Raw genomic sequence first — 7,469 nt, 5'->3', positions numbered from 1 at the left:
TGGTTTATTTTAAAATGTCTTTTTAAGAGTGGTGAGCTTTTGAGCTAACCATAAAACTGCTATACAACAAAGATGCTCATTAAGATAACAAGGGTAGGGTGATAAATGTCAAACTGTAAGCTGCATCCTCTGTATCTGTATATGAGTCGTTAGGAAAATCCTCCTGACAGCAAATCAACAGAATAGGCAATAGGTGGTGCTATTGCTATCTGTAATGCCCAGCAAAAGACACGATGCCGCATAGGGGGAAAATATTTGCCAGAAAGAGCACAAGACAAACACATATCCCTAACTTCTGAATCCTCCAAAAGGTGGCAGTGTCATTTCTTTGTCTCTCTTGTCTGAGCTCCACCACTTATCACTGTCTTGTTGAACTGAAGTGCTCAATTTTTGTGTTCTAGGCCAAAGCTATGGCCAACGTGTAGTTTTTATATGAAGGTTGCAAGGATTCAATAGATCTCTCATATTGCTCAGCTGATCCTAAAAGACATCCACATGCAGAGGAGATAAATACACCCACTGGAATAGGAGTCTTTGCAAATAGAGGATATTCAGAAGCTCCTCAGAATACATTTGATTTCCATAACATTTGGTAGAATTATTCCACAGTTATCTTTTGGTGGGGGGAAGGGAACTATTTGGGAATAGTTCTTGAAGTTTGTTACATGATCTGGCTCTGTGTCCCCACTCAAATCTCATCTTGAACTGTAATCCTAATTGTAATCCCCACATGTTGAGGGAGGGACCTCGTGGGAGGGAGATTATGAAGGCAGTCCCCTCATGCTGTTCTGGTGATAATGAGCAAGTTCTCACAAGATCTGATGGTTTTATAAGGGGCTTTCCCCCCTGTCACTCTGCACTTCTCTCTCCTGCCACCATGTGAGGAAGAACATGTTTGCTTCCCCTTCTGCCATGATTGTAAGTTTTCCGAGGCCTCCCCATCCATGTGGAAGTGTGAATCAATTAAACCTCTTTTCTTTATATAATTACCCAGTCTCAGGTATTTCTTCATAGCAGCATGAAAATGGACTAATACAGTTTATAAAATAAAAAGATAATTTGTAATAAACTTCCATAAAATTAAAAATAGTTTTCAAAAGAAGCATTAGCTATGGTACAGGAAAAAGCAGCAATATGAATAGTTAATAAATAGCAAAGTCTCTTTAAAGTACTGCTTTAGGCATGGAGAATGGAATTTTTTCTTTTTTTATCTGTGATGGTATTTATCATCCTAGTGTTAGTCAAATCAGTCTTCATGGTTTGGAAAGATGTCCAGCTGTGAAGAGGAAGTCACCTTGGGATTAAAATTTGACACAAATTATCAACCAAATTAAGAATATTTTACCATATTGGACATGAATTTTCAGACTGATTTGTGAAGATAAATTGTTTCTGATTCCAGTGGTCATACAAGAAGATACTGGCCTCTTCAAACTAATTCATTAAGTATCTTCAATTATTGCTACCCCTCGAAGATTTGCAAACAAAGAAAAATAAGTTGCATTGTACAGTAAAGTGAGAAATAAGGAGCAACAAAAATGATGCCTCAGCTGGGCATGGTACTCACACCTCTAATCCCAACAGCTCTGGAGGCTGAGGCAGAAGGATTGCTTGAGGTCAGAATCTGAGACAAGTCTGGGTAACATGGCAAGACTCCATCTCTAAAAATTTTTTTTTTAAATAAATAAACACCTGGGTGTGGTAGTGTGCAACTGTAGTCCCAGCTACTGGGGAGGCTAAGGCAAGAGGATTGCTTGAGCCCAGGAGTTCGAGGTTGCAGTAAGCTATGACTGCACCACTGTACTCTAGACTGGGTGACACAGTGAGACTCTCTCTCTAAAAAATATATGCAAAAAATGAAAATAATGCTTCATAAAGTTTATAAAGTTCTTTCTATGCACCTGATAATCTAAGCAACTTTTTAAGATAGGAAAGATCGCTAATAACGCCAGCTTAAGTTTGAATACTTAAGGCACTTTTCCAGCACTTTATACCTATTAAATTATTTAATCTTGGAATGGCTGTATGAGGTAGGTACTATTATTTTTCCCCTTTTCCAACAAAAGAGACTAAAATAGAGAAAAGTTAAGTTGCTTCCCAAGGATATACAACAACTAAGCTAGCTGGAATTAAAGCTCAGATAGTCTGAAAAACTCACACAATCTTTGCGTATCATTTTTAGAGGCAAAAATGGACATTAAAGTTTATATAACAAGCTATTAAAGGTGCAACTGAATTTAGAACCAAGGCACTAATGATTTGTGGCCTGATGATCTTCCTTGAATCACATTTCATTTTTCTTTGGATAATTCCTGACTTGCCAAAAATTACATCTCCCTTGAATATAAGTGCCATCTAGACTGGTCTACACACAGACTGTGGTAGGTTGGTCTACCACAGATATTTCTCTGCACTTGACCACTGTGCTACCTGGAATTTCATGCCCACCCATCTCTGTAGGTATCAGAATAAATAGAGTCAGCCTGCTCTTCCACGACTCTTCCCAGTTACAAGTTCTTGTCTGAGAAGTCTATAGTGGCCAGTTTAATGCTGACCTCAAGGAAGAAGGGGAAAGAGAGTGGTCTTCAGACTTTAAGATTCCAGACCTGTCTTCACTTTGGCAAGAAAAAAGAGATTACTAGATGCCTTCAAGTATAGGCAATATAGCATTCCTGAAAGCAACTTGCACAGTCTCCAATATTTTCCCAAGGATACGTAAGGATGATAGGACAGAAGTATAGAAGTCCCAAATCTTAAGAAAATAAGATACCACTCTCATTGGCTAAAGCTTTGCTGAGCTTTCTTGGTTTATTCCTGTTCAAGTGTTTCTTACAGTTTCTATGTCGGATGCTTATTGTATCAGTCAGCTTGTGCTGTGTTATGCTACAGTAACCAAAGACACCCCCATCTCCAAATTTTGGTAGCTTACAACAAACAGTTTTCTTTCTTTCTCATTTTACATGTTAATCATAGATTGACTTAGGCTCTTGTATCTGGAACCCACGCAGGCTGAATGAGCAGCCCCTACCTGGGACCTACCAGGCCACTGGCTGTGAGAAGAAAATAATGTGAAACCACAGAGTGGTTCTTAGAGCTTTGGCTCAGAACTGGCTTCTGACATTTCTGACCACATTTTATTGGCCAAAGCAAGTCATGTGGCCAAGCCTGATGTCAACGGGGAAGGGAAGTTTAATCCTTTATAAGAATGGAGAGTCCCTTAATATTGGGAATGAAAATACAGTGATCAGACTTACTGAATTACATTAGATTAGGCATAAGGAGGCTCCTATCTGAATAAATTAATAGGGTGAAAATACAAGCAAGCTGTAGAAACTTCAACTAACTCTATAAAATAAAAATTCAAGGAGTCTAAGCATTGAAACTCTTCTCAACCTTTCTCAGCAGTGGCACAGTGAAAAAAATAAAAAGTCATTTCAGGGCATGGTAGCTGACTTGAGAGGGCAGGAAACATAGCCCAGGGAGCTGCTGAGCCCAAAGTGGAAGTGCTCCTCCATCAGCAGCTATAAAGCACGGGCCAGGTCGCACAGCTCCTTATTTAGTAACATTGGCAAAAATCCAGGCTTCATTTATAACTCACTGCATTGCAGTCCTTTTCGAGTACGTTACCAGGACTTCATAAAGATTGATTGAGTTCTGGGAAGCCATTGGGTTGAAAGTCCAGATGTACATAAATCAAGTTACAGCATCATTTAATTCACAATGTATCTGCCGAAATCATTTTGGGGTGGAAGTGAAAAGATTTATAGTAAGTCTTATGGGATTTGATGATCTGAAAAGTAAGAGATATTAAATGGGTGATTTAGCTGCAATAGTCAACTGCAGTAGTTTTAAATGGACTGCAGCCTTCATTGCTACTGGTTAAAATGCATTTTAAATAATTGGAAGTATATTTTGGGAGCTCTTTAGGGTGACAAGTTAAACGTGATTTTTGGCAGTTAAAAATAAGATCTGATTTATATTCAGAAAAAACTCATCCATCAATAAAATACATGTCAGCAAACCTCTTTATATCTTAAAGCACTGTTCTCTACCATACTTAGTCCTAGATCTAAAAACTTTTTCTTAAATCTGTTCTATGATAAAAACCCAAAGTTCTTGAACTTGATGAAAAGAATTTCTGTGATCCTTTTAGTCTTGAGCCACAAATCAATCTACAATTGAAATCACACCAGTTTTTATGTGGAAGGACATTAAAAGCCACAATTCCAATTCATGCCCTCATGGTCTCACACTAGCCAGGCACCTGGAGTTCCAAATCTGTACAGTAGGTGAAGTTTGCTATAATCTTCTCTGAGCCCAACTCTTCCTGTATCATTTTCTTTTCTTTTTTTTCTTTCTTTTCTTTTCTTTTCTTTTCTTTTTTTTTTGTCAGTCAGAGCCTCCCTCTGTCTCCCAGGATGGAGTGCAGTGGGGACTCCAGTGATCTTCCCACCTCAGTCTCCCAAGTAGCTAGGACTACAAGCATAAGCCACCATGCCTGGCTTATTTTTTTATTTTTTATAAAGACCAGGATCTCACTATGTTTCCCAGGCTGGTCTCAAACTGGACTCAAGCAGTTCTCCAGCTTTGGCATCCCAAAGTGCTGGGATTACAGGCTTCCGACACTGGGCCCGGCCTTGAATTCCATGATGTTTCTTAGTGCCTCAATTCCCCTTTTCTCTTTTCCTATCTTTTCATCTTTTTCCATCTTTTCTTTCAAAATCTATTCTTTAAAAGAAGTTATTTTTAATTAAAATTCACCGTCAGATACCTTAAAGGCTGAGGATATTTAACCTACTAGCATAGGCCATCGTATGCAAGTATCAGTAGAAAACAAAGTTTTGGCCAAAGGAAGGATGATCTAAAGGGAAATTAAGACAACTGAACGTGAAAGCAGGATATATTCCTCTCTTTTTAAAATCACACAGTGGAGCAAATTTAAAAACAAATATTCAAAAGGACAGTTGATTCATATGGATGTTACATTTCTGTCTGCTCCTCTGACAACTTTACTGGCATTTTTGATGGAACAAATTCTTAAAGGAACAGAGTTTTCTCCCCAGTGACCTCTAAAAATTTGCTCTTCATTATGAAAGACTGAACTCAGTATTTTTTCCAATTAATACTAATATTTATTTAGTTTTACTTGATGTTCCTGAGAAATGTTGACTCTACATTTGATTTTAGTAAATGTTGCATGTGAATTTACTTTCATTCTGTCTTTAAACATTGCAATTAGAAAAATCTAGATTCTTTCCCTGCCTTTGTTACTTCTCTAGCAGTTCTGCAAAATTAGGGAGTTGAAGCTGAGATAATACTTGAGGGTGTTCAATTCTGAAAATCTTCATTAGTTCTTGTAGTTGGGGACAAGCTTCCTTAGTGGGAACGATTACTGCCAAATTTATCTCTTTGTTAAATTGGAGCATGTGTATATTACTTAAGCATAAAGCTAAGTACACTGTATTAATCATTACATTGCCATCTTCTACTGGCTATTAAAAATTATTATTTAATCCAATATGTAGAAAACTACCCAATGATTTCTAAAACTGGATCGTAAGTTTAAAAAATGCACTATTGATTACTATAATACATTTTAAAATCTAAATTTAATATCTAAAACATAGATTATAATACGTTTCTTATCTAAAATATAATTATAATTATCTACACTTCCCTTTCATTCTTTTCCTATAGGTGTGTTGTTTTTACATTTTATCTAAATTACTCTTCTTATTTCATTTGTTTGATTTTTGCTTTCAGTTCACCCCGCTAATACACTCTTTAAAAATGGACTATAATTTTTATTCATTATACATTATATTTTATGTGTATTTCAGTCAATAAATGCATGGACTTGATAATAAAAATTCAGGCTACGCAAAAGAGCACAAAATAAAAATATAAAGTCTTCCTCTATCCCTACAACTGTCCTACTTTCCAAAGAGGACTATGTTTAACATTTTTTGGTTTTGGTTCTTGTGATGATTAGCTTGGAAATTCTAAATCACTGCTGTTCAATAGAAGCATAGTGTGAACCACGTTTAATCTGTCTAGTAGTCACATTTTAAAAAGTAAAAAGAAACAGGTGAAAATAATGTTAATGATACATTTTATGTAATCTCATTTATCCACAATGTTATTATTTCACTTATAGTCAACATAGTCAACATTTAAAAATGAATATTTTAAATTTTATGTTTTATCTTAACTGTATTTATACTTATAGCACATATTAATTCAGATTAGTTACATTTCAAGTGTTCAATGGCCACATGTAGCTAGTGGCTATCATACTGGACAGTAAAGATCTAGATAATATGCTAAATAAATCAAATTTTTTGTTTAGCAGTTTTAAACAGTATTTGCTAATTTCCTGCCAAAAAATGAAGAATTCAACATCCTGTGCTACGCATTCTATCTTACAAATCTCATTAAATATGTATTTTTAGATCTCCCATCAGTCTTCTTTATTATTTTGAAAACTATACCTACTCTTCTTTTCTTATGCTAGTATTAGACAATATCCTTTGAATTCCAGCTATGCAAAGTGTGGAAACTAATATTCCCTCACTTCTCTCCACCTCTCCCACTATGCCTCCCAACTTTTGTCAAGCTGTATCATTACTTTTAAATTGTTAAAGTTCATAACCTTTTTATTTTGTTCTATCACTTTAATAAGTTTAATTTTCTTGTCTTGTTTTAGGTCTCTAGAAATGTAAAACATGTGACAGTATTTGAAATATTGTGAGTTTGGCAATTTCATTGTACAATCAAGCAGTGTGATTGAACCCTTTGGAAGTACAATCTCCCACTCTCAATCTGTGCTACTTAAAGAAGAAACGTTCTGAATATTAAGGACAAATAAAGTCTCATTTCCTGTATTTTATCAATTTCTCAGAATTGTCCTTCAGTTTAGTTTGTTTCATATGAGGATCATGGCTCATTATTCAACGTTGTGGTTTTTCTTGAATTCTCTTCTTACCTTTCATATACCTTGTTAACTAAGATATATACTGGTCATTTTATTTTTAGATCATCATGCTTTTTCATCGTACCACTTAACATAGAAAAGTGACTGTCTTCTTAAAGCCTATCTCTGGTAGCTCACTAAGTTCCTTTCCTAATTTGAATTTATTGCCTTGTATGTCTGCTGCTGAGCTATGATTCTGGGATTTAATTTCATTGCTCTATTGGCTAAATTTGCAGTTTCTTACATGCCAAGTATTTCTCTTTCAGCAAGCAAAATAATTTATTGAATTATATTCTCTAGTAACTTTAAAAAAACTACACAAAAGAAATAAACTTTCTGAAGCTTTGCATGTTTGAAAATGGCTTTATTTTCCCTTTACACTGGACTGGCACATTTTAATTTTCTAAGAAACATCAGATATCTATAATAGCCTTTTATGCTATAAATGCACATTAGGGTGTCTATACCCCGTGGAAATTAAAATCAGTAATTACAC

The sequence above is a fragment of the Chlorocebus sabaeus genome, chromosome 2, assembly GCF_047675955.1.
Source record: "Chlorocebus sabaeus isolate Y175 chromosome 2, mChlSab1.0.hap1, whole genome shotgun sequence".
Lineage (NCBI taxonomy): Eukaryota > Metazoa > Chordata > Mammalia > Primates > Cercopithecidae > Chlorocebus > Chlorocebus sabaeus.
The sequence above is the reverse complement of the archived record's forward strand: the minus strand, read 5'-3'. Positions refer to the sequence as shown.